Genomic DNA, 27,958 nt, shown 5'->3' on the forward strand with positions numbered 1-27,958 from the left:
CACTATTGATTTTCTTCAGTAGAAATTTCCATTTATATTTCTCTACTTATAGCTTAAGGTTATAGCTATTCTCTTTTCAGTGAGATAGTGCTTATAGTTGTCCATTTCAGGTTTCCTCACTTAAACTCTAGTGGGACATCTCACCAGTCTTTTGGGCATGTTTTCCCATCTATTAGTTTGTATCTTTTTTCAGGTTTTAATGTTCTGCCTGAGCAGTGTAGATACAATTCTAAATGTCTTGTGAGCTCCCTGCATCTAATTGTTTTGTTTCTTTACTCGCCACGCCACATATTTGAGAAACAAAGCAAATTCATTGAGTTCTCAAAACAGCCACACTGGCTGCACGGAGACCTGCACACTGTGGGGGCCTATTGGGTGGCCCATGCACTTACAGCAACCCGATGGGCATTGCTAAACAGTGACCTGGTAAAGTGCCACAGCACTTTAACTGTGAGATAGGGCCCCTTTAACATCAGCAGCCAGTGCACTGCTGAGAGGAAGTAAGTGCAGGTCACTTCCTCCAAGCTATGGTAGAAAGGAGGAGGTGGCGGTGGCACAGGCAGCAAGAAGAGAAAGCTGCACCAGATCCTTATGCCTATAAATCTCAGCTAGCTGCAGTACACCAATGAACCACTCTCCTACACACAAAAGGTATGCTAACAAAAGGGTAGTTGCAAAAAATGTGGTTCGGTTCAGAAATTCGGGTAAGTAAAAAAAACTCAGCACTTCGCAATTCGGCACTTCGTTTCGCCACTTCCGTAGTTCGGGATTCGGGACTTAGGCAATAAGTACATTGGTAAGCATCCCTCTCTTGCCACCACAACCACTTACACATCTGTAGGGTTCCCTAACTCCTACATCTATGGTTAGGGTTAGGGGTAGAGTTAGGGTTAGGTGCCCGGTCTGTCACCACAACCACTTACACATCTATAGGGCTTCCAGTACCAGGAATTAGCTTATTGGTCTAGATTCCTGTCATCATTCACGTAATTTTCCCTCCCTCTCTTGTTTTGCCACTTTTCAGAAATCCGAAGCACTTCGGCACTTCCGAGATTCAGCACTCAGGTAATTCGGCACTTCGGCAATTCGGTTTGGTTTAGCACTTCTGAAATTCGGTAATTCGGATGCAATTTCATATTGCACATGTCTAACATGTATATGTCAGTTTTTTTTTTTGTGTATGTGTGTACATATGGCAGTCTGTGTATCTGTATATCGGTGTGTGTCAGTTTGTGTATGTTTGAAAATTAACAATATGGAACTGCACTCAATCCTTATAAATCTGAATCTGGGTGCAACCAAACCAGGTCTCAGTACCAGGAAACCAGATGTTTAATATAGAAAGTGTAGAAAGGTCTAGGCACTCTAAAATTCAACAAAATGCAATTTATTTAAACCCACAGCCAAATCGCAACGTTTCAACCTGCATGGTCTTTTTCAAGCTATCAATTACACACAGTATGCAATTTATAGATGTCTATGTCATTAACAAAATAAATCAATAAAGTTAAGTATCACTTACCCAAATCACAATTTGACTGTGGGTTTAAATAGATTGCCTGGTACTGAGACCTGGTTTGGTTGCACCCAGATTCAGATTGATAGGGAGTGAGTGCAGTTCCATATGGTTGATTTTGATTACAAGACAAAACATATTCCTAGAGGCATGCGGATGCATGCTCAACCTACTCTATTTAACCCCTTAAGGACCAAACTTCTGGAATAAAAGGGAATCATGACATGTCACACATGTCATGTGTCCTTAAGGGGTTAAAGAAAATACTGAATATAGCACAAGGTTGGAAAATGTCACACATGTCGTGTCCTTAAGGGGTTAAAGAAAATACTGAATATAGCACAAGGTTGGAAAACATCTTTAATAAATGCTCCATGGATTGGATGCTACTTAATTTGGAATTTCTACAAAGTGCTATTAACAAAACTAAAGAGGAGAATGTACAACTGGAAACTGGATTGAAAAAGAACTTCCAAAGAGAGAATTTAACAGCAGTAAGAAGCAAAATTGATCTAAATGTGGATAATTTAAATTAACAGATTGAGGAGAGAAAAAGAGGAAAATTTCAACGTGACCTAATTGATTATGAAAGTGGAATTGTCTACAAATGGAATTCAACCAATCACTCTTATGGTCCTCCTTATCAGAGACACTTCAAAGATAAACCTTTAGAGAAGAAAAAGATTACTTCTAGTACTTATTTAACTTCCTTAGAAGATAATCAATCCCATAACAGCTCTGTGCATTTTTTAGGGGAGACCCCCCATTAATGTAACAGAATCTAGTGATGCGTTATTGAGATAAGAATATATGAAACTGAAAAATAAAAGTTGCTTTAATCCACCAGTAACAGATCATGCTGTTGAAACTTTTGTAAACTTGGTCAAAAAAAAGATTTAGACAACCCTACCCAACACAAACATTTAAGAAGTAGACAATTGTACCCTGACAATTTTTATAAAAAACAATTGAAGGCCATTGAATCTCTCCAGAACAATCAAAATCTGGTTATTAAACCAGCAGATAAGGGGGGAGCTATTGTTGTGTTGGATAGGGTTGACTATATCAGGGAGATAGAAAGACAATTGAATGATTGTAATGCATGCAAGAAAGTACAAACTGACTCTACATTTAGATTGAAAAATAAGATTGATGGAATTTTAAAAGAAGCATTAGAAAATAAAGTATTTGATAAAGATCTATTCAAATACCTTACTGTAGCTTCTTCTGTAGTACTAGCATTGTACATATTACCAAAAATGCATAAGTCTCTTGTTGATTCACCTGGAAGACCGATAGTAGCAGGCATATATTCTCTACTTTCCCCATTGGCAAAATTTTTGGATCAATTAACTAGACCTTATCTCTATGCGATTAGATCATATGTAAGAGATAAATTGAGAACAGTAGATGATATACAAAACATTTTTTTGGTTACTTTTGATGTAAATAGTTTGTACACCTCTATTACTCATGAGGGAGGTATTACTGCTATGAGTAAGGCACTTAAACATCTGGGTTTTGAGGACCCTTCATTGTCTTTCTTAACACAACTGTTGACTTTGATGATGACCGAAAACTACTTTGTCTTTAGAAATACATTTTTTATTCAGACAAAAGGAACTTTGATGGGTTTTAATGTGGCTCACACATATATTGGTAAATATGTGGCTAAATTGGAAGAAAATACAACATATAAAAATGATCTATACAAGAAATATGTTGTCAAATGGTGGCAGTATATTGATGATGTGCTGGCATTGTGGTGTGGCCCTTTGGAATCCCTCAAAGAGTACTTTAATTTTCTCAACAGTTGCTCTGAGACAATCAAATTTACTATGACTGAGGACCCTTGATATTTTGGTTTCTAAAGTTGATGGGAAATTAGAGACAAGTATCTACAGAAAGCATCTTGATAGAAAAACCATACTACATTTTAATAGCTTTCATCCTCCTTCAATCTTTAAAGATGTACCTAAAAGTCAGTATATGAGGGTCAAAAGACTGGTCTCCCAAACTGAATTGTTAGATCAACACTGTAACGGCTACCCTAGTAGTGAGAGGGTATCAGCCGTTGGAGACGTCCTTTTTCCCGGCAAGCTGCTGTGCAGTAGTGGAGTTGCTTATTCCCATCCACGAGATCCAAGAGAAGAGTCAGGCATAGCTGTTAAAATAGCAAGGTGGTTATGCAGTAAATCCCCTTCCAAGAACGAGACGAGGCTACGTTTTGAAGGGTCAAGAAGTACTAAATTTTAATGGCAGGGATTCTCCCTTTATGTGATTCTGCCCATGCAAGGGAGAAACCCACATAATTAACACAACAACCAATAAAACATAAGGTACATCCCACACATCTCCTCTCCTCAGATAAGCTTGTAACCCAATTAACAGAAACACATTTTCCCCAAGTTTTGGCCCTATTCTGGGGGACCAACATATAAAAAAATCAGCCCATTCGGTTCAGTGGTTCGGGAGATATAGGACTTTAAAGTTTTGACCGACTGCACAGGCAAAGTAGCCGAAAATAGTTCCATGAATTTTGGCCTTGCGGACGGTATTTGTTCATGTGTTAAAAGTCACAGAAAGGCTTGCCATCCGTGCGTAACTCAACGTTCGCTAGAATCCCCATAGGCTATTAAGTCTTTCTACCGAACGGCAGAGTTTCACCCCTTATAAAGCCTTGGTTGGTTTAAGCCAATCAGAGTGCTCTTTGTCATTTTACAGAGCGTGGGAAAATTCCAAAGAATTTTCCCACGCTGTATAAAATGACACCGAGCACTCTGATTGGGTGGCTTGAAATCCATCCAATCACAGTGCTCTGTGTCATTTTACACAGCGTGGGAAAGTTCTTTTGAATTTTCCCACGCTGTGTAAAATGACAAAGAGCACTCTGATTGGTGGGCTTAGAATCTAACCAATCACAGTGCTCTGTGTCATTTTACACAGTGTGGGAAAGTTCTTTGGAATTTTCCCACGCTGTGTAAAATGACACAGAGCACTGTGATTGGATGGATTTCAAGCCACCCAATCAGAGTCAAATAGAATCGCTGTCACATTGCAGTTTTAAAACTTAAAATTTTTTGGGTGCTTAAAAGTACATTAGTGGGGTGCACTTCATATTTGAGAGTCAAATAGAAGCGTCAAATACTGCTGTCAGAGTATAAGTGCTCTGTTTCATTTTACACAGCGTGGGAAAGTTCTTTGGAATTTTCCCATGCTGTGTAAAATGACACAGAGCACTGTGATTGGATGGATTTCAAGCCACCCAATCAGAGTGTTCTGTGTCATTTTACACAGCGTGGGAAAATTCTTTGAAATTTTCCCATGCTCTGTAAAATGACAAAGAGCACTCTGGTTGGCTTAAACCAACCAATCAGAGTGTTCTTAGCCTAATTGCAGGGCGGGGGAAGGCTTTATTTTTTTTGCGCTCTGGTTTTTTATTTTATTTTAAATTCGACGGGTATGATGGCTTTTTATTTGGCCTTTTTTGGGGCTGAAACATAAAGATTTTAGAAACAATAAGACGTCAAATGGTAAGTTAAATTTTTGTTTAGAGGGTAGTTATTTTATTCCCCCTCACTATTTTTAGGGTGAGGGGGGTAGGTAGGGGATAGTTTTATTTGGGTGGGGGTGACTAGGGGCTTGGAACCCCTAGTCACCTTGATTAGGTGGGTGCATTTTTTTTTAGGGCCCCCACCCACCGCTCAGGGGTGGGGGCCGGGGGGAGGTTAGTAGGTCCTCCTTTATCCTTATTTAGGGCCCCCACCCGCCACGCATGGGAAAATTGCTCTGACCAGCGGAAATGAAGCACACTTGGCTCCTCCGCTGGTCAAGCGGAGAAAACCTCCGTAAGGCAGAGTCCCTACTTTGTCTTATGATTTTAAAGAAAACTAAAGAAGACAGGAAGAAAAGAAGAACAGATCCTGAGAGAGGGAGATACGATGAAGAGATTGAGGAAAGGTAAGTTCGGCATGACAGTGCCGCTTTAAACCAGTGATCAATAGCTAAGAGGTACTTAAACAATATTGTAATTCTGGGGCAATACCCTCACAAGTCAAACTGAGAGGTCAGTTTATAGGGAAAACTGTTGCCTGGAGGAAATTCTAAAACAATTTCCATATGTACTTTGCAGACTTTACATGCTGGAAAAACACAGGTGCCAACTGCTGTGGCTTTCTGCAGTGTGCATACCGGCAAGGAGGGCAGGGTTGAGGAGTGGGTGGAAGATGATGTGGAGGATGATGAGATCCTAGACCCCACATGGAATCAAGGTCATGATGCGAGTGACGTGTTCAGTTTGGAGGAAGAGGTGCTGGTCGCACAGAGGCACCAGCACAGCATAAGAGGGAGCAGGGTGCAAAAGCGGAGCGGCCGTCCCCTAGCGCTCGTCGGCATGTATTAGCTCGAGAATTACCAGTTATCCAAGTAATACACCACAGTCTAAAGGCCTCAAGATATAAAAGCTATTGATATTAGGGTCAAGATCACTCATCCTATATCCTGCAAGCGGGGATTATACCGCTGCACGCCTAACAACCTAGAGCTAGCGGAAGCTCTACCGAATGTGAGTGTATCTATTATATTTTATATCTTTTATCGCATGTGTGGAACATACTGCACCATTATTGTTTCCATTTTTATTTCCAACTTGGTTACCTGCCACTACATAGAAGAGGACACTTGCCGTATATCCTGCAAGCGGTGATAATACCGCTATAAGCCATTCACACCAGAGCTGGATTAACCCCTTAAGGACACATGACATGTGTGACATGTCATGATTCCCTTTTATTCTAGAAGTTTGGTCCTTAAGGGGGTTAAGCTCTGCCAACTGTAAGTAAGAATTCTTCTATTTTTTATACAATTGGACTATCCTCCATGTCATTGACATCTTCTGCATATCGTATAAAGTAGAACTTTGGACACAACGATACAGATCCCATTGGACTTAATATTATTATCTGTTGTATACAGTGGCGCAGACCCATCCCCCATTCTCTTGTTTTATCCAAGTAATACATGTAGCGATCAAAGGATCCATAATAGACTTGAGCGAACAAGAACTGCAAAGTTCGGGTTCGTACCAGATTTAACGATCCATTCAAAGTTTTACAGTGAGGTGGGCAGTGCGGTGACCAGAACCCAGACACTGTCAGGGTGACATTCACTTTAGCGGCTGTGCACGCTTTTGGCATTGTCACCCTGCTGCTGCTTGCCTGTCTGCACTGCAGCATAACTTTGCCTTCCCGTTCACCTAGACTTTGCGAGCAGCAGCAGGCGATAGTGGAGTTTCAGCTGCAGCACGCACGGATCAGTGGCTCTGCACCAGACTTGCCCTCCAATTGATCAGAGTTAAAGGATTTCAAGTGGACTCATTACAATTACAGGGCCTCTAAAGAGTCCTATATTGTTATTTGTCGTCACTACCTTCCCGCGTCGGGAGTGGGTCATTTGCGCGCTTGCTGCCTTCCTTGCATGTGGTAGCCATTTCTCAGGGTCTCTGTACGGAATGGAACCCTGATTCCCCCGTTACCCGTGGTCACCATGGTAGGGGCAGAAACTGGCGTCGAAAGTTGATATGGATGACATCCGCATGCAAAGTCCCCACCACGGGGATGTGCGATTTGCCCGAGTCAACAAAGTTCCAGCGCAACTATAATGTCAACAGCTACTCTGCGGAACAGAGTTGTCTTTTTTTTTAATATGTCCCAATATTTTGGGGGCTACCCCCAATCAATATATATATATATATATAAAAAACAGTGTTGGCTACCTCATCCTCCTCCTCCACCGCCACGGTCACCGCCTCCTCAACCTAAGGGTCACTTAGTATAAACTAGGTACACAATAGCAGAGGCTTGTGAAGGCCTTTTCTCCATGCATCAGAACTGCAAAAAATGCACCGCAGGCCGCAAATGTTACTTTATTTGTATGTCCAAATATTTTGTGGGCTACCACAATTCAAAAAAACAAAAACAAACATAAAATACAGTGTTGGCTACCTCATCCTCCTCCTCCACCGCTGCTTCCTCCTCCACCGCCACAGTCACCACCTCCTCAACCTATGGGTCACTTAGTATAAACTTAGGTACACATTAGCAGAGGCTTGTGAAGGCCTTTTCTCCATGCATCAGGAGTTGAGCATTTCTCCATGCATCAGGACTGCAAGAAATGCACCGTAGGCCGCAAATGTTAATTTTGTTGTATGTCCCAATATTTTGTGGGCAACCACAATAAAAACAAAACAAAAAAAAACACACAAAATACTGTGTTGGCTACCTCATCCTCCTCCTCCACCGCTGCTTCCACCTACACCGCCACCGCCTCCTCAACCTATGGGTCACTTAGTATGAGCTAGGTACACAACAACAGAGGCTTGTGAAGGCCTTTTCTCCATGCATCAAGAGATGAGCATTTATCCATGCATCAGGACTGCAGGAAATGCACCACAGGCCGCAAATGTTTCTTTTGATGTATGTCCCAAAATTTTGTGGGCTACCACAATAAAGAAAAAAACTAAAATACAGTGTTGGCTACCTCATCCTCCATCTCCACCACCACGGTCACTGCCTCCTCAACCTATGGGTCACTTAGTATAAACTAGGTACATATTAGCAGAGGCTTGTGAAGGCCTTTTCTCCATGCATCAGGACTGGAAGAAATGCACCGCAGGCCGCACATGTTTCTTTTGTTGTAGGTCCCAATATTTTGTGGGCTACCACAATAAAAAAAAAAAAAATACAGTGTTGGCTACCTCATCCTCCTCCTCCACTATACGGTCACTGCCTCCTCAACCTATGGGTTACTTAGTATAAACTAGGTACATATTAGCAGAGGCTTGTGAAGGCATTTTCTCTATGCATCAGGACTGGAAGAAATGCACCGCAGGCCGCAAATGTTTCTTTTGTTGTAGGTCCCAATATTTTGTGGGCTACCACAATTAAAAAAAAAAAAAACACCTAAAATACAGTGTTGGCTACCTCATCCTCCACCACCGTCACCATCACCGCCTCCTCAACCTATGGGTCACTTAGTATAAACTAGGTACACATTAGCAGAGGCTTGTGAAGGCCTTTTCTCCATGCATCAGGAGTTGAGCATTTCTCCATGCATCAGGACTGCAAGAAATGCACCGCAGGCCGCAAATGTTTCTTTTGTTGTATGTCCCAATGTTTTGTGGGATACCACAATAAAAAAAAGAAAAATAAAATAAAATACAGTGTTGGCTACCTCATCCTCCTCCTCCACCGCCACGGTCTCTGCCTCCTCAACATATGGGTCACTTAGTATAAACTAGGTACACATTAGCAGAGGCTTGTGAAGGCCTTTTCTCCATGCATCAGGACTGGAAGAAATGCACCGCAGGCCGCACATGTTTCTTTTGTTGTAGGTCCCAATATTTTGTGGGCTACCACAATAAAAAAAAAAACTAAAATACAGTGTTGGCTACCTCATCCTCCTCCTCCACCACCACGGTCACTGCCTCCTCAACCTATGGATCACTTAGTATAAACTAGGTACATATTAGCAGAGGCTTGTGAAGACCTTTTTCCATGCATCAGAACTGCAAGAAATGCACTGCAGGCCGCAAATGTTACTTTATTTGTATGTCCCAATATTTTGTGGGCTACCACAATAAAAAAAACAAAAAACATAAAATACAGTGTTGGCTACCTCATCCTCCTCCTCCACCGCTGCTTCCACCTACACCGCCACGATCACCGCCTCCTCAACCTATGGGTCACTTAGTATAAACTATGTACACAATAGCAGAGGCTTTTGAAGGCCTTTTCAGGAGTTGAGCTCAGTTTGAACAATGAAAGAGAATACCCTGCACTCCAACCCTCTCTCAAATGGATAATTCTGTTGATCCTCCTGACAGCCATGTTTTAGATTTTGATTTATGTTCTTCCAAAGCTAAAATCAAAGATTCCATCTAGTGGTATTTTATGGCTCAGCTGTATTTTTAATTTTTATGTTATTTTAAGTGATTTCCCTATCCACATTTGTTTGCAGGGCACTTGTTCTACTATTACCCCCATTTTACTTGCTTTTGCAGCTCTCTAGCTCTTTAAAAGAGGTTTTAGAGGGATTTTTGTGGCCAAAAGTTCGGGTCCCCATTTACTTCAATGGGGTTCGGGTTCACGGTCAAGTTCGGGGTCAAGTTCGAGCCTGAACCCGGACTTTTTTTCAAAGTTCGGCCGAACCCGACGGACCCGATCATCCAGGTGTACGCTCAACTCTACCAGTAACTCTAATTCTTGCAGGTTTAGTTAAAACAGTTCTTATCTGATAAATAGTTCCTATATTGTTATATTATTAATATTCCTCTGGGTAACTTTTGATATTCTATTTTTTTTTTATTTCATGATTTTGATTAATGTTCCAGTCTGCAGTTTGAGATATCAATCTTTATCATGAGCTATCATAAAATCCAATCTGGCGGATTTCGTATCAGCTTTTACCCAGAAAATATTAGCTTTTAGTTACGTAATTTTACAATTAGTATAATTGTCTTATATTTACCAATAGATGTTCTGGATGTTATTTTTAAGATTGTTTCAAGATGTCTTCTTGTCTGTATCTTGTCTTGTGTCCTATCTACTTTCTCCTTGTGTGTGTCTCACCTTCTGTGTGTATCTCTTGTGTGTGTATCTTATAAGGTTATATGTCATTCCACATCTGTTAACCTTCTGACCTGGTCCAATGAAATTTTAGGGCAAGTCATTATTTTAATGGCTGTTGACGTCATTTATATATATATATATATATTTCGATATGTCTTAAACAGCAGGTGGAGCTGTTGGTCTATTTCAGGAATATTACCAGCTATTATCATATAGGGTCAATCCTTGTTGAGGACAATTTAGGAATGATTCATTTCAAGATGCTTTGGTCAACATTTCTTCTTTTCTCTTAATGTGGACTTTGGTCTCAAACCAATAAACCAATGTTTCCCTGTTCAACTCATGGCAATTTCAAGATATTTAAGGTGTCTACTTAATATATCTCATTGCTAATTACATCTTTATATGTATATAGTTTCTATATATGTAAGTTGCTAACTTAAGATTTATCACACTATGTTTCTATTTATATATATATATATATATATATATATATATATATATATATATATATATAATTAAACTTAAATTATATATCTCATAGCGATATATGTGTGTTTGCTGAACACATACTTTTAATTAACACATACTTGTCTTATCTGTGTTCTTATCTTTTATTGACACATATGTATTTACTCACTGTCTGGCTCTTTTAGCTGAAAGTGTCATACTTTGAGAAAAACATCTTGCTTCTTCGTTTTAGTACCTTACGGAATATTAGCTAAATTGCATTTTTGCTATTATGCACGGATTATTTTTATCACACACTATAGATGTATTTCCTTCCTACGCAATATCTGACACACCTTCATAGAGGCAAGAAATCATTTATAGAAATTTGTTACATGCACAACCTCGTATGTTGTTTACATTTTAAAATGTCCTTAAAGATAGATTTGCGAAACAGAAGTCAACAACAGGGATGTTAGAAATACCAGTCCCATCACACTTTTCAGAAGCACATCACAACTATCTTAAGAAGATGACGTATATCATTAGTGTTTTTTCTGTATGTTATTATTATTATTATTATTATTATTTTATTATTTATATAGCGCCAACAAATTCCGTAGCACTGTACAATGGGTATATGTAAATAATACATATACAATTGTGTGGTGCAATATATCCATTTCAAATAAAGAGATCCTTTATTGATTCACATGGATTGCACTAATATTTTTATGCACTTAAGCACTTTATTGTAATTATTTTTTTACTATTTTTGCACTTTTTCCAGAAATCTTTATTGTGAGATTTAGCTCATAATTGTATAGTATTATTAATCATTTTTGACTTAATAATTTTCTAGTACACCTCCATTTTGATAGGAGGTATTGGTCCTTTGCTTCTTTCTGCACTATATTCACATAATATATTAAATTCTTATTGGATACAATATATTCTATACAGTATATTTGTTCGTTATTTTTTCTGCACTTTATAACTAACATATTATATTTTTATTAGTTATATTTTTAATAATGGATTTATTAGTTTTTTTATGGATATTGTACTTAATACAGTTATAACTATGTATATAATGTACATATAACTATGTACATAATTGCTCGTTTGAGAAAGTCCCAAGAGGCGGGACAAAATGCGTCACGTGACCTGGTGATCAGGATACAAGGAAGTGAACTGAATACACACACCAGCCAGCAGGACCGGTCCCAGAAGGAGAGAGATTACATTGAACTGCTATCAAACTCCTCATGGTGTGGTGAGCTGCAGCTGGACTCTGCTTTTTACTATTTGACTATCTGTTGTTTTTATTTTTAATAAATGTTTTTTGCCTGACACTGGAGTCACAGGAGCATTTATCAGATCCCACGTACCCAAGGGGCTGATCCTCCCTGGGCGAGATAGCTTAGAGTGGGGCTCATACCATTCTACATTTGTGAGTTGCATTCTTAAAGAGAGAGTTTATTTTAGTTTACATTTTTAATAATTGTATTGCACTAGTAGTGCTTTCTCTGTTCCCTCCCCCCTACTTTTGTCTCCTTAACTACAGCTATCAACTGTACAGTGTAACAGGCTATAAGTATACACACACATATACACCTGGGCTTGTAGACACCCTATAAGGGATCACACTTGCTTGCACTGTATCATCTGTTTGTAAATACTTCTCAACACTTGAGGGGTTCTATACATATGTATGCGCACCAGCACTTTTCTGTTTTGTGATTGTTTCTGTACCTTATTACCTGGGTATATTGTGGGTGCTGCAAACCTATTTATATTTTATCTTATTTTTTTGCGCCAACTTATCTACTGTACATTTTTTCTATGTATATAATGTATCTCTGGATAAGATGTGTAAATGTTGGGGGAAGAATTTATTCACAAGTATTTTATAAATTTTTGTTTGTATTTTTGTTAATATTATTTCTCTTAATATTGTATCTGATACTGTATTGCTTCGAATAAGGGTTGTCAGCTGCTGAACGGGGAAAAGTGGAGTTATCTTTGGATGTTCCCTATGTTATCTATTTTGTGAAGCACAGATTAGTGCTCTGCCAATTGTACATGCGTTTGAATTGATTTTTTTGCGCATATTGCATTTCATCGAGACTTCCTCATTTGGTTTGTATACCGAACAAAGTACCAAACACCTAGACCCCCCAGAACTGTCCTGTGCCACTTGTTGACCCACTTGACCTCTATAACACCTTCCTAAACCACAAACAGTTGAAGTTCTAAGTGGTTGGCTGGGTGGCCGCCGTTCGTATGGCCGAACACCAGGCCATCTTGTTTTATCAAACAAATCCAGCAGGGTTTGGTCATTGAGTGAATGGACTATTATCGGACACTCAACGACACAAACACTACTGAGACTTCCACTCACCCTTACGGTCGACTCCATGCATCAGAGAAAAGCAGCATTCGGTGAAAACAAGTTCCCGAACAAGAAACACTGGGTGAACTGGATTTTGGATTTTGGTACTCCCGAAAGAGACTGGCTGCACAGCCTATTTCGTGGAACTCTTTTGCACAGGCTCCTCGTGTGCGATCGGTCTAAACCATACCCTGGAGGCGTTTCGGCTACGTTCGTGGGATCTGAGTGATTTCGACTTATGTGGAGCGCTCAGATCCAGACTATCCCGGGATTTAGGACTTGAAGAGGTACATCATTGTTAACTGTATATTTTGGGGTAATTGTTGTTATGCATGTCCTGGACCTGAGAGATAATGTAATTATATGTGTGCTTATGTTGCTGTCCCCTCTCAGGTCCAGTGGGGAATGCCCCTGGAATATGTCACCAGAAACCCCATGCATGGGGACTTGCATTAAAAGCCAGCTGTGGCTCCATTAAAGTCAGTTCCAGTTTCACCCTCAACATAGAGCCTCGTCTCGTGTTTGTAGGGGACCAGTTATACAAGCTATACCTGCTTCTGTACCGCTTGGCTTTATACTTGGGAATGTTTCAGCACTCTTCATACGAGGGGGAAAAAACATCTCTGGTGGTGAAAACCCCACCATTCATGGGGTGGCCATTACAACATGGATACCTATAAATTGCACTCTGTGTATGTAATTGATAGCTTGAAAACGACCATGTAGGTTGAAACGTTGCGATTTAGCTGTGGGTTTAAATAAATTGCCTTTTGTTGAATTTTAGAGTGCCTGGACCTTTCTACACTTTCTATATTAAGAGTTTGTATATGTGTCACTGTGTTTCAGTGTGTGAGTGGTGTATATTATTATTATTATTTATATTGTGCCAACGAATTCCGCAGCACGGTACAATGGGTGGACTAACAAACACATAATTGTAACCATATGAGTTGGATGCACCAGAACAAAGGGGTTGAGGGCTAAATGCTAGACGAAGTGAGGTAAAATGACACAAAAGGTAGAAAAGTAGGTTGGTTGAATAGTATTCACTGACTTGTTTTTTTGTTTTTTTTAACTTCAGTTTCAGGAGAGGTATCAGGGTGTTGGGTTAAGCTATCAACAGTTTAGTTGATATGCTTTCCTGAAGAAGTGAGTTTTAATGATTTTTTGAAGGAGTGGAGAATAGGTGAACGTCTAACAGAGAAGGGATGGGAGTTCCACAGTAAGGTGCAGTCCTAGAGAAGACTTGAAGGTGAGCATCAGAGGTGGGAGTACGAACAAAGGATAGATGTAGGTCTTCAGCAGAGTGTATGGGCCTAGATGGAACATGCTTGTGTATTAGGGAGGATAGATAGGTTGGAGCAGCATTATGTAGAAATTTGTAAGCAAGGACCAGGATTTTTTTTTATTTGAGCCCTATATCTTACGGGAAGCCAGGGACTGACAGAGGGGAGGAGTGGGAGGTACGGGCAGACAGGAAGATGAGCCTCGCTGCAGAATTCATTATAGACTGTAAAGGGGCCAGTTGGGGGCATGTAACACACTACATACAAACACACTCCTGCATTGAAATATCAACACTGCATACAAACACACACATTTTGCTATTAAACACCAATAATATATAAACAGCCCACTACATTTAAAAAACAACAATACACATAAATGCACGCTTGGATTCAAACACCACATAAAAACATACCCCTACATTCACACAAACATACTCCATATGCTTACATTCAAACACACAAATATGGCTCAGTGCTAAATACAACCTTGCAAGCATGGGAAAATGGTAGAACCCTAGCTGCCAAAGCATTGTTGGAGTTGCATGAGAGATAGTGATCTACCTTCTGGCCACCCTTGTGATTGGACCATGGTTATTTCTACTTTAGTATGTCACTGTGTTGGGTGGAGGGCTTGATTGCATGCCAGGGAATGAGGGAGGATGGAGGGGGCAGGGTCCAGGGGGCCCAAGCTAAATTCTTGCCCAGGGTCCAATCAATATTAAAGACGGCCCTAAAATTACATACAAACACACCCCTTCATTCAAACACTAAGACTAGTTAACAAGGTACATTTTAGGAGACAAAATCTTAGTCACAGCATAGCTTTTACATATTGAGTGTTTTGTATGCTATGATTTAATGCTAAATACAAATTCTAAACGTATTATTTTTCCTCTTTGTCTGATTTGTATTGTGAATAAACAACATATTTGCAATTATCAAATTGCATACATGTATCTCATTGCACAAAGATTTTATTTGCATGGTACCCAAATCAAATCAAGTTGCAGCCAAAACAAATGTATTCTATGCTTGAGTTTTGAATGTGAAGTCTTTTTTTATACATAATAGTGCTGGAAGAAAAATGCATATTTATTCTAGATTTCATCAGTGTCCGATCACATAAAGCATTTATACATGTTATCAAATTCATCCAAGGGAGGAAGATTCTCCAAATCCCAATATTTCTACTTTAGTCTGTCACTGCGTTGGGGTAGAGGGCTTGATTGCATGCCAGGGAGTGAGGGGGTGGCGGGGGCAGGGTCCAAGGGGCAAAATCAAATGCTTGCCCAGGTTCCAATCAATATTAAAGACGGTCCTGATCCCAGCAATCAAATAATGACACAGCATGCAAACAGAAACCTGCAGTCAAACAAAACATTACATACAAACACGCCCCTGCATTCAAACCCCAAAATTATATGAAAACACACCCCTTCATTCAAACACCAAGACTACACACAAATGTACACCAGCATTTAAAAGCCAATAATATATACAAACACACTCTGCAATCAAACAGAGACATTACATACAAATAATAATTAAAAGGCTAAAATTATTTACAAACACCCATCATTTCAAAACTACATACAAAAGCACACCTGCATTTAAAATTCAACACTACATACAAGCACATGCCTGCATTCAAATGCAAACACGACACGCTAGTAAACAACTGCATTCCAATGGCAACAGTACTTACAAATATATAAATACATGTACACACATACTCTACACAAAAAATTGCTTACATTCCAACGCTGCTCACAAAAAGAACCCTGCAAGGAGAATCAACTAAAGGGATTCTTTAGATGCGGGAATTGCAATGCCTGCCGTAATACTCAAAATAAGAAACAAGGCATTAAAGAATTTAAGGTAAGGTAATTTAAGATAAAAGACCTTATAACGTGTAACTCAACCAATGCTAACTTGCCCCTGTGGGTTACACTATATAGGCAGAACATCTAGGCAACTCCGCATTAGGATATGCGAACATGCATATAACATTAAAAGACAGTACCAACAACACCAAGTGTCTCTACATTTCCAAGAGTTCCACAATTCAGACCCATCCCTGTTAAAATGTATGGGCATTCAACAAGTTAATAGAAGTTGGAGAGGAGGGAATTTTATTCAAAGTTTAGGTTGTACAGAAATGATGTGGTCGTGGATATTCAAATTAACCCCTTCAGGACCGCTGACGGTTCAGGACCGTCAGCGGTAAAACGTGCGTTTGGACCGCTGACGGTCCTGAACCGTCATAACGGTTTTGGGCTACTTACCTGATCGCCGTCGGTCCCACGGCGGCGATCAGCTCTCCTCCCGGTCCAGGGGGACTGCCTGTCTGCCCGGGCAGTCCCCCCTCGGCAGATCAGGACCCCACGGCCATGTGATCACTCGATCACATGACCGCAATAGGGGTCTTTGTATCTGCCTGCAGGGGGACTGTCTGTGCTGACAGGCAGTCTCCCTGCAAGTGAAAAATCAGAAATAAAGTTAAAAAAAAAAACAATCAGTGTAAAAAAAATTATAATATGTGTATATATATATGATATATATACATGTATTATATCTATATATATAATATATGTATATGTATCATATATATAATGTCACACTAAGTGTATTTTTATATTTATATATACGTATATTAATATAAAAATACACTTATATTTAAATTACACACGAATATATACAATATATATAATAACTATATATATGGTATATATATATTATTATAAAATACAAATAATATGTTAATAAAAATAAATAACAAAAAATAAAAATAATTTTTAATAATTAAAAAAAAATTATATATATATATTCAATTTTATTCTAACAGTATTTTGATATTGATATATATATATTTATATCAAAATACACTTAGAATGTAATGATATATATATCTATGTATAAATAAATAAATAAAAATAATACGAAATATACATATGTCCACATACAAAATTACATTAATAATTTCATAAATATACACGTAGACGTCAAATATATAAATATGTATATATATTAAAATTCTACGTGCATATTTATGTAATATTTTTACCTAATTAAGTAATTTTAATGATTGCAATTTGAGGGACCTGCCTGCCAACCCAGGCCAAAAGTCCAGATAATTTAATTTGCTAGCACTGTGCTTAACCCTGTAACTTTCTATGACACCCTAAATCCTGTACATGGGGGTACTGTTTTACTCGGGAGACTTCGCTGAACACAAATATTAGTGTTTCAAAACAGTAAAACATATCACAGCGATGATATTGTCAGTGAAAGTGAAGTTTTTTGCATTTTTCACACACAAACAGCTCTTTCACTGAGGATATTATTGCTGTGATATATTTTACTGTTCTGATACACTAATATTTGTGTTCAGCGAAGTCTCCTGAGTATAACAGTACCCCACATGTAGAGGTTTTATAGTGTTTGTGAAAGTTACAGGGTCAAATATAAGGCTTGATTTTTTTTATTGAAATTTGTCAGATTGGTTAGGTTGCCTTTGACAGCGTATGGTAGCCAAGGAATGAGAATTAGCCCCATGATGGCATACCATTTACAAAAGAAGACAACCCAAGGTATTGCAAATGGAGTATGTTCAGCCTTTTTTAGTAGCCACTTAGTCACAAACACCGGCCAAAGTTAGCGGTTTTTGCATTTTTAACACACAAACAAATATAAATGCTAACTTTGGCCAGTGTTTGTGACTAGGTGGCTACTAAAAAAGACTGGACATACCCCATTTTAAATACCCTGGGTTGTCTACTTTAAAAAATATGTACATGTTAGGTGTGTTTCGGGGATTTATGACAGATAACGGTGTAACAATGTCACTATTGATACATTTAAAATATATATATATTGAAACAGCAATTTCCTACTTGTATTTATAGGCCTATAACTTGCAAAAAAAAGCAATAAAGCATGTAAACACTGGGTGTTTTTAAACTCGGGACAAAATTTTGAATCTATTTAGCAGTTTTTTTCATTAGCTTTTGTAGATAAGTAAAAGATTTTTCAAGTAAAAGTCCAAAAACATGTTTTTTTTTTTATTTTTCACCATATTTCATTATTTTTTTTAAATACAATATATGACATAATATAAATACTGGTATGTAAAGAAAGCCCTTCTTGTCTTGAAAAAAACAATATATAACTTGTATGGGAACCGTAAATGAGAGAGCGGAAAATTACAGCTAAACACAAACACCACAAAAGTGTTAAAACTGCTCTGGTCCTTAACGTACAAACATCGCAAAAACAGGCCGGTCCTGAAGGGGTTAAATACCCTCATCCCTTACGGTCTCAATAATGATTTTGAGATCTGTCATTTTCTCAATTCAATTCTTTTTTTATGTATTAAAACTAATATAGATGTACTTAACGTAGATACATTAAAAAAAAAAAAAATATTTTTTATGTAATATTTTGTTTAATATGGGAATCGTTTGCTTTCCCTCCTTTTTTTTTTTTTTCCCCTAGTTTTATTTCTGACCATTAATTTTATCAGAAGATGTATTTGGAATATCCACCTGGTTCTCTGTTCCATGTGATATGCAATTATTCCCACTGTGGAACTTTAATGGGAAATTATATGTTGTTAATTAATGGTGTCCGTGGAGCACATTCACATTATATTACAAAAAGTAATCCCTCTATAAGATCATGATGAATATTATCCACTTTCATTAATATTCACCTTTTCTTCTCAATATTAGATAATTAAATCCTTATCTATCATTATTGTTGAAGATGTAACCTGCTTTTTTCAAAGAAGTATCATGTATTATTTGTTATTTGCTCTTTAGTTATTATGCTGTTAGATATTTAAATTATTGTCACTTTAAACCAACAAGTGGTTACATAAACCGTGAGCCATATACATCATGCAAATTGAGGTTTGGGGACTGAACCAATGGAAGATGGACATTTGCTCCTAAATAAGCCCTTAGTGGCAAGGGCTGCATCAACTTCTAACATCCTGACGTAGCTGTCTCTGTACCGCAAAACGCATAGACGTGATGTCATCACGCACCAAGGTGGGTGGAGACAAACACAGGCGGGAAGTACGAATGGCGGCCAGACAGCTAGATTTTGGAACTCCATCATAACACACCTTGATGGATTTAATCTCTACATGGGAGACCCCCAGTGTGGAAAAGTGTGTCTGTGAGTAAACGGGCAAACATACCGTTATACTCACCATTCATTCCTGTAAGCAGCAATCTGGTTGCTTTTATCTTTATTTTAAATATTTTACTCTGTTTAAGTGACCTTTTTATTTATGGTTTGAGAATAAATTATTTTTTACCATCAATGCTAACAATAATTACATAATTAATGTGTTTATGGTACAATTGGTATAAGTGCAATAAATCATTTATACAGATCTGCACTATTATTATTTCTTATTTTCTCTTTTATATGTATCATACTGCCCTGGCTCTTTTATTGCCAACTACTGGGAGTATAAGTATATTTGCTAGCTGTTCTCATTTTATATGCATGTGGTATGGGGTTTGTCACCTAAATATCGCTCCACTTCTCGATTTGTTTTCTTATATTTTAGATGTGGTGAAGGGTATACATCGACGTGTTGTAGAGACAGTAGCAATAAAAATGTTCCCATATTGGGTGCTGTGTAATTTCAAGAGACAAACCACGAGACCCCTGGGCATTTGCAAATACGCTACTTTATTATTTAGTGCTCTGATATATTTTAACTTTTTTGACCCTACAAGGATTAGCATATGGTAGATCTCCAGCTGGCATAGCATCATGGGAGTTGTCAACAGATGATGATCTACCTTTTAGCCACTTTTGCGCAATAGGGGGTCACAAAATAATTTCTTGCACCAGTGCCATCTGTACATTAGTTCTGCCACTGTCACCAAGATACATTATAGAAGACAAAATCTCATAGTGACAGTACAGCTTTTACACACTGAGTGTAATTTCTTGCACCGGAGCCATCGGAACATTAGTTCTGCCACTGTCAACACGATAAATTTTAGGAGACAAAACCTTATAGTCACAGTACAGCTTTTACACATTCAGTGTTTTGTATGCTATGACTTAATGCTGAATAAAGATTATATACTTAGTCTTTTTCCTCTTCGTCTGATTTGTATTGTGAATAAACAACATATTTGCAATTATCAAATTACATACATGTATCTTATTGCACAGATATTTTGTTTGCATGGTACCCAAATAAAATCAAATTGCAGCCAAAACAAATTTATTCTATGCTTGAGTTTTGAATGTGACGTCTATTTTTCTATATGCATAAGAGTGCTGGAAGAAAAATACATAATTATTCTGGGTTTCATCAGTGTCAGATCACATAAAGCATTTATTCATGTAATCAAATTCATGCAAGGGAGCAAAAGGCTCCAAATCCCAGATATTATTCTACTTCACCTGGTTTTGTTTGCAATTTCTCTACCTGGGAACATGTTCATTCTTATTGCAAATCTCATAGACTGGATAAAGAATGAAAAACTTCATGTAACTGACTAGTTTATATTTGCCATCAGCATAGTGACTCTATCAAGTGTACTACTTAACATCCTGTATTTTTGTGCTGTACTAGATCAAGACACATAAGCTCTGTCTGGGTATTCTAACACAATTGTTTCTGTTTTTGATCCGGCATCAGCATTCTGCAACATTTGGTTGTACACCTGGTTCAGTGTACACTTCTAGACAAAAGGATCAGCGCTAATAAACTAATCTAAAAGATATATATAAAAATTAGAGTAGGTGACACACCTTAAAACATAAGGTTCCCTCTAAGCCTTATGGTAGCACCAGAAATTATAAAAACAGAGGTGTGTTATAACATCTATGTATATGTATGTATGTGTGTGTGTATATATATATGTGTGTGTATATATATGTGTATATATATATATATGTGTGTATATATATATATATATATATATATATATATATATATATATAAAATGTGTGTGTGTGTTCAGGGCATAGAAAGCAGTAATGACAGTATATAGCTTATATAACTTATACCATATGATAACATAGAAAATATGAACAGTCGGTTGTGGTGTGCCGAAACCGACGATGCGGTAGGCCTGTAATAAAGAGGGCCCACTCTGAGTATTATTGTTATTAAAGAGAGCGGTGGGAGGGATAAATCGCCAGACCAACAATGGTAATTAGGAGGGGTCTGGCGGTCCATAAGTAGGGGAAGCATGCCCCTCTTACAACTACAGGCCCAGACTTCCATTTGTGTTCAGGGCATAGAAAGTCATAATGACAGTATATAACTTATACCATACGATAACATAGAAAACAGATGATGTGGTAGGCCTGTAATAAAGAGGGCAAAAAGAGTATACCATGCAAGATTTATTCAGCCTACAATGACATATAGCATATATAATGTCATATAGCATATATCACATATTCACGTTACAAAATGCTTCACGTATTTCCTGTATTGGATGGGGTATGTATCTGGTATAGGCCGATGAATTCCACCGTCCCAATGTCTTGATAATATGTACCGGTATTTTTCTGCTGGAAGCAGTGGCGGTTGCTCTAATGCGGAAGGAGTGTCCTGAGTAGTGGGATGGATTATGACCTAACCTAGCCAGCAATACTCTAATATAGAGCATGACTTTACTGGTAGTGAGAGCATTACCATGTAAGATAAACAAAAGTTGGTTAGGAGACCCTGGAACAACGGTTAGGAATTTATCTAGGACTTGTACCGGGCACCATTTGTTGCTGGTAGGGTAATAGGGGATCTTTACCAGTTGATCCCTCTGTGTGGTTTTAGTGTGTTTGAGGTATAATATGTAGTGGTCTTGTATTTTTACAATTTAGGATCTCTTAATGCCGTTTTGGGAAGTGATGTTTGTAGTCGTAAACTCTCCGGGTCTGAGGAACCCCAGAAAGCTAAATAGACCGCGGTTTTAATGACATGATTGGTGTGTTATTCGAAAGGAGTTGTATCCATGAGATCTGATAATGATTGGAAAAGTTGAACTAGAAGATTGTGGTATGAGTTTTGAATTTTTAATGCCTTTAAGTATAGTTTTGGTTTGGTAAGAAGATAGGAAACTGTGGTTGTTTGGCCAAAGTGTAAGTATATGGTGTTGCATCCCTGTCAGATATAATTTGATGGTGTAAGATAATTTCATTTAAGGTGGAAAAAAGAAGTGAAGGCTACAATAGTTTCCATTAAATGTTTATTTACAACCTGAAAGTCCAACAAGAATCTGTTATAAATATGGAATGCCCTGTTGTTTGACTTTCTAGTATTGTCAGTCAAAGCTAGTTGTGAAAGGAGTCTGCCATGCGTTAACGGATCTCCGAATCCAATGTCATGTCCTGCCATGACTGAGCTGGGATAGCCACCAGGGCTGCCATTGGTAGTGCATTGTGGAATTCCTGAAAGTGAGAGCGAGAAATTATCAGCCGCTACGTTCTGAATGCCAGGAATATGCACACATACCAGGAAGAAATTATAGTTGGCAGCAAGCCATGTCAATTTCCTCAGAAAGCTCATGATGATCAGAGATTTAGAACAACCTTTGTTAATTATATGGCAGGTTGCTAAATTGTCCGAAAAACATGTGACAGCCTGACCTGACCAAGCTGTTGCCCATGCTACTGCAGCAGCTACAATAGGATAGAGCTCAAACAGGGCAGAAGTGGTGGAAAAAACTTGTACATTGTACACTTCGATAGGCCAATCCCCCCAAAGCCAGTTATCACCAAAAACAGCTGCAAAGCCTGAGCCCGATGCATCTGTAAAAATAGTAAGGGAGTCAGAGGTAAATAAAGGGATAAACATGCTTTTCCCATTCCATCTAATGAGAAATACCTGCAAAATTTGTAAATTTGCTGTAGCAGGCTCGTCTAGTCTAATGTGGGAAATATGAGACTGAAAGCAGGGGAACAGATTGAGTAGTCTAGATATGAAAGCCCTGCCCTGTGGGATAATTTTCATGGCAAAGTTGAGGGAGCCTAGTAGAGACTGTAATTCTGTATGATTACAGGATCCAGCAGAGAGATATAAGTTGATGCTGGATAGGATGCGCTCAATCTTATCTCTAGACAAACTGGCAAGCATATTGACCGACTCTAGCGTGATACCCAGGAAATGAATCAACGTGTCGGGTCCTTCTGTCTTTTTAGGGGAGACTGGTACCCCCAGGTATTGTAATAGCTGGATCGTGGTTCTCAGGCTACTAGGTGGGAATAAGTTACTCTCAATAGTCAAGAAGTCATCCAAATAGTGGATAACTGTGGGGCATCTACAGACATTGAGCATTAGCCAGCATAACATCTCAGCGAAGGTATCAAAAATCCTGGGGCTAATGTTTGCACCAAAAGTGAGACGAGTGAAAAAGTAATAAGAACCTTGCCACTTAACGCTGTGCAGATGCCACAAAGAAGGGTGTATTGGGAGGAGCTTAAAGGCACTTATGATGACCGTCTTGCTGAGCCATGCCCGTTTCCCTGGTGTCATGATTGCGTCAATGGCATTATCAATGGTAGCATACTGCAAGGAAAATTCCTCTGAAGGAATGAGAGAGTTCAGACTGGGAGTCGTGGAAGAGTGGGGAGCAGAGAGGTCCACAATCAACCTTTGCTTGGCTGAATTTTTACCAGAGACCACCTCAATAGGGTTAGTTCTGCAGGAGTGCTGGGAATAGACAAATCTTCAATAGCTTATGGTAGCTCAGACATGCTAGAATAGGACAAAAGATTCATGAGTAACCAAAGAGGTAGTAATGTACTGGATAGCTTATCTAATGCCAAGTGGCAATAAATTATCTAATACAGGAGAGGGGAGCCCTTACTAGTTGCCAAGTGGCATGAGAGGATCTAGCAATGTGTTGCCCTGAGCGGATTTTTGAGGCCACTGAGATTGTGGTGGGGTGGTGGCCTCTCTGTGACCAGTAAAGCAGAAAGATAGCATGGGAGTGACAGATGCGAGGCGACAAACTATGCGTTGGCCCGTTTGGGCGTGAGTACCTCCGTATATGATGATGGGTGTTGGCCTCGCAAGACCACTAAGACTTAGACAAGATGGTTTTCATAGATGTGACGAACCCTACTGCATAGACCTGTATTGCGGGTTCATCTGTTTCCATGGGATTCGTGGATTTCCTGTCCGTACGCTATTGGTTTTTCGTTTCCTAAAGTACCGAATAAAACTACCGAACATCGGCCACCCAGGAGAGGAGTGTGCGGCTCATTAACACCTTGACCACAAATTAGAACGCTGTGGTTAACCGCAAACACCTCTCCATTCCATTTCATACGGGTGGTCGTCGTTCGTATGCCGACCACGAGGCGGCGGCCATTTTGGACACGAGGCGAATCAGCGGTGTTCGGTGCAAAACCCATGGATCTAAAAACGGACTCTTTATCTACCGAACACCGCTGGAGACGGCCGTCCCTCCTTCTATTCCCTTGGAGGCATACGAACCCTGTTCCGTTCGGGGGTTTTCTTCATCCGTATGGACTTACCCAGATAGCCGGCCCATGGAGTCATTCGTACACCGAAAGACTTATGAGAGACTTTGACTCCATGGCGATTGGACTGTGTACTTCGGATCTGAGCGCTATTCGGCAGGAATATGCCCTCAGATTCAGGCTATCTGGGGATACGTTGCACGAACACTATATCTTCGGTACTTCGGATTTTATGTATTTTATTGCATTTTGTGTGTTTGTGTTTAAAATGGCGATGGTTCCTATCCTCGGAGTTAATTAGGTTTCTCCCTAATTATCTCCAGGATAGGAAGAAATGTCTTATGGGTAAAATGGGGAGGGCTTGTGTTATAGCCACTGCGATTGGCTACTGTTTAAAATATTTTACAGTCTTCCACCAGGTCCCCTAGGGGAGTGTCTACCTGGTGGAGACCTGCATAAATACTGGGCAGGTAGCCCCCATTAAACACATTCTGCTTGACCTTCAAAACGGAGCTTTGTCTCGTTTGTGGAGGGATTGACTATTGGGACAGCGTTTTCGTTTATTTCTAGCTGTGGAAGGATTTCGGATGGATTGCTGATCGGGAGTTACCGCATTCGTATGCTCCGGTCGGGAGTCTTATGATCGGTTATGCTGGAACAGCATTTCTGGAGAAAGGGGATTATCGGCTAAACGGCGGCTTCACTCTCCAGGCGGCGAGTGTCGTAACAACTGGTGGCAAGCGACGGGATGAATCCCACCGCCCTGAAGGCCAGCTACACACCCCGGATTGGAAATGCAATATGAGGAGTTAAGGCGTGCTAACCTTAAAGACATTTTGGAGCGCAGAGGACGATCAGCGAGCAATCTCAAGAAAAGAGAGATTATTGCTATATTGGTAGAGATGGATACAGCACAGGGAAGGGAGATAGCTAATGTGCCTGGCCTGCTGGATCTAACACCCGAGGAAATAGCGTTTAACCGGGCAGTTCAGATCAGGCTGGCACACTTTGGCCCCAACCCTGCAGCGGATATTGTAGTGCAAGTACAAGCCGCAGTAGCAGCACAACAGGCGCTCCAGAGAAGCGGAGCTGCAGCAGCAGAGGTACCCCATAATAACAATGGGAAGAAAAAGGTACCATTTGCTGCTTTTAAAAACTTTATTGAGACTGAAGGAGAGATAGACGGGTTCCTGGCGGACTTTGAACGACAGTGTGCTTTACACCAGGTACCCGCAGAAGAATGGGTTCCTATCCTCTCTGGGAAATTATCCGGCCGGGCTAGTGAAGCTTTTCGGGCCATCCCAGAGGAGGAACTCACTAGCTACCGGACAGTAAAAGATGCTCTTTTGACCCGGTACGCTGTTACCCCTGAGGCGTACCGGAGGCGATTCCGGGACAATAATAAACAGGCTGGTGATTCCTATGTGGAATGGGCATGCCGGGTACACCGCACGGCAGCCCACTGGATGACAGGATGTCGAGCGGTAACTGGGGAAGAGGTGCTGCAAGTGTTCCTGCTAGAACACTGCTTTGACAAATTACCTGCAGGGGTTCGAGAGTGGGTCAGGGACCGTAAACCCGCTACCTTCCATGAAGCTGCTCGTCTGGCTGACGAATACACTGATGCCCGTAAGCTCGATCAGACAGCAGCCAAGGTCCCTGCCCGAGTGGAATACAAACCGGCAGCACCTCCAACCACCAACCTATATCACCCCCCAGCACAACGTACCCCCGCTATACCGCCAGCAACCAACCATGGGCAGTCAGCCCGATTCAACAAACGGGGTTACTCCAACCAGGTCCAGTGCTTTGGGTGCAAGCAGATGGGACATAAAAAACCAGAATGCCCTTTAAACCACGCCAACCAAGCACCATCCTGGAGAAACCCAGCCGGCGGAGCCCAGCAACCACCTCAGCCTTCTGCTCACTGCCTGGAGCAGGAGGAGTTTTGGGGTTTCCTGCACGAAGCAGACCCAGTTCACGCAGCTCAGCAGGACAACCGCCAACACCACAGACAGACCGTTAAGTTGAACGGGAAAGAGGTCACTGGTCTAAGAGACACCGGGGCTACGATGACCTTGCTCCAAAAGAACCTGGTTTCGGAACACCAACACACCGGGAACACTGTGGCAGTAAGGGTGGCAGGAGGCGCCGTGTTCCGTCTGCCTGTTGCCCGGGTTCATTTGGACTGGGGAGCGGGAGCTGGACATGTGAATGTGGGGGTTATGAAGGACTTGCCTGCCGATGTTTTGCTGGGAAATGATTTGGCCCCTTTGATTTCCGCCTATGCTACTATGGGACCTGGCGAAGCCAACCCAGTGACTACCCGTGCTCAGACCCGTGCTGCTGGAACCGGCCCACCTGCTGCTGAGACCCAGGTAAGGACCGATTCCCCGACTGACACCCCAGGGCCGACGTTAGCTAGTTGGGATTCCCCGGAGGAGTTCGGGAGGGAAACCCAGACCGACCCATCTCTCCAGAGGTATAGAGGCAGAGCAGATACTGGAGAAGAGGGAGCAGAGGGGGAGCGGTATGAGTGGGTGGGGGACAGGTTATATCGGATCCCTAAGCCATCCCAGAAAAGTGTTGCCCCTCCGCCGAATCGACAGCTGGTAGTGCCCGCGAAATACCGGCGAGAGATTCTGCGGATAGGGCATGATGTCCCGCTAGCCGGACATCTAGGGTCCCGCCGCACAGGCCATAGGATTATGCAGAATTTCTTTTGGCCAGGAATTAACCAGGCTGTGCGGATATATTGTAGCACGTGTGACACTTGTCAACGGGTAGGGAAGCGGGGGGACCACCCAAAAGGTAGGCTTATGTCGATGCCTATTATTGGGGAGCCCTTTGCCCGCATAGCCGTTGATATTGTGGGTCCACTGGCCAGGGCTAGTCCATCTGGTAAGAAGTACATTCTCACCGTGGTGGACTATGCCACTCGCTATCCAGAGGCAGTGGCGCTGTCTAACATAGAGGCAGAGACAGTTGCTGATGCCCTGGTTAGGATTTTTACCAGGGTCGGGTTCCCTCAAGAGATTCTCTCTGACCAGGGAACCCAATTTACCGCTGTGCTCACCCAGCAGCTGTGGAGGGTATGCGGCATTAAACCGATACTTAGTTCCCCATACCATCCACAGACTAACGGTCTCTGCGAGCGATTTAATGGCACCCTCAAACAGATGCTGAGGACCTTTTCTGACACTTGCCGAGA

At 40.5% G+C, this 27,958-nt stretch overlaps 1 long non-coding RNA gene across 1 annotated transcript in view; it reads left to right on the plus strand.

Annotated features, from left to right (window-relative positions):
• The first annotated feature begins 1,714 nt into the window (after positions 1-1,714).
• LOC134582826 (uncharacterized) overlaps positions 1,715-27,958 on the plus strand; it is an 859,230-nt gene continuing 832,986 nt past the window's right edge. The window contains exon 1 of the long non-coding RNA XR_010086275.1: positions 1,715-1,769. This is a non-coding gene — a long non-coding RNA (uncharacterized LOC134582826). The remainder of the gene's footprint in view (positions 1,770-27,958) is intronic.

The sequence above is a fragment of the Pelobates fuscus genome, chromosome 13 (assembly GCF_036172605.1).
Source record: "Pelobates fuscus isolate aPelFus1 chromosome 13, aPelFus1.pri, whole genome shotgun sequence".
Lineage (NCBI taxonomy): Eukaryota > Metazoa > Chordata > Amphibia > Anura > Pelobatidae > Pelobates > Pelobates fuscus.